The sequence below is a fragment of the Canis aureus genome, chromosome 7, assembly GCF_053574225.1.
Source record: "Canis aureus isolate CA01 chromosome 7, VMU_Caureus_v.1.0, whole genome shotgun sequence".
NCBI lineage: Eukaryota > Metazoa > Chordata > Mammalia > Carnivora > Canidae > Canis > Canis aureus.
This window is the reverse complement of record NC_135617.1, coordinates 54204738-54205843: the sequence shown is the minus strand read 5'-3', so window position 1 is coordinate 54205843 and position 1106 is coordinate 54204738. Positions and strand designations below refer to the sequence as shown.

Below are 1106 nucleotides of genomic sequence, written 5' to 3'. Positions count from 1 at the left end.
TTCTTCAAGTGACTGCCTGATAATCCTCACTCTTTATCTCCTCAAAGATCTCTTAAGGTCTAAGAAATGAAATCCTTGGAGGTATCATTGAGAGACATAAGACATGCAAGAGTGAATTTCTAACGTGGAAGAGCTTACCACAGGCGTCTTTTACACTTGGGTGAAAAAAAAGAGCCTCCCTCCTTTTGTGGTCCACTTGGCAGAGCTAGATCGTTGGCTGGATGTGACAGCATGATCATAGCGAGTAGGGGTCTGGCCACTGGAAAGAGCATTTCCTAATTAATGCTGCAGTACACACATCCTCTTAGATGCAGCACTGTAACAGGATGTGGTTTTGGCAGGACTCTTTCTCGGAACAAAAACATGGGGCATCTGTCTGTCCATCAACTCTCTGGGTGACACACTGGAAGTCAACAAGACCTGGATCTCTGTCTTAGGCACCCATCTGACATCCAAAAACACAAGTGCCTCCATAGCCTAAAGTCATACTACTTTCCACAGTGTTCCTAGCAGAACTTCTTAAGATTAAACCTTCTCAGTTAGGATCTGTGCTTGCCAATAATCCCTTAAATTTCTGTCATAGTTTCTTTTGTCATTAGAGAGACTTCTCAACTGTTTCCAAGGATATTGACAAGGACTCAAGAGATCTTAGAGTCTCTCCTTTGTTCATATCTGGGAGAAAGGTGTTGGTTTTTAGAGCATCGCTGCCCCAGTCATTTTATTTATTTATTTGTTTGTATATTTTCTCCATTTTCCTTCATTCACAATACAGACAAGTGAAGGCCCTGGGCGGCTGTGTATACAGGTAGGTTTACTCTGCTTCCTCTTTCAGTACAGTCAGTATAAGAATACAGCCAGTGGTGAGCACCAGTGGTGAGTACCAGGTGACTGTCTGAGTCATTTTAAGACAAAAGACACTGAGGTTCTGTCTAAATACAGAAGCACTTCCTAAAAAAAAGGGGAAAGTATGTCAATCGTGTAAGATGGAGGGGCACCTAAGGGGGCACCTGGGTGGTTCAGGGGTTGAGCGTCTGCCTTTAGCTCAGGTCATGATCCCAGGGTCCTAGGATAGAGTCCCACATCAGGGTCTCTCTAGGGAGCCTGCT

The 1106-nt window shown here is 44.2% G+C and overlaps 1 non-coding gene across 1 annotated transcript; it reads right to left on the bottom strand.

Moving 5' to 3' along the window:
- Positions 1 to 747: 747 nt before the first annotated feature.
- LOC144317938 (small nucleolar RNA SNORA51) lies at positions 748 to 872 on the bottom strand. Its single transcript, XR_013383816.1, has one exon. It is a non-coding gene; the product is annotated as a small nucleolar RNA SNORA51 (small nucleolar RNA).
- Between the last annotated feature and the right edge of the window lie 234 nt (positions 873 to 1106).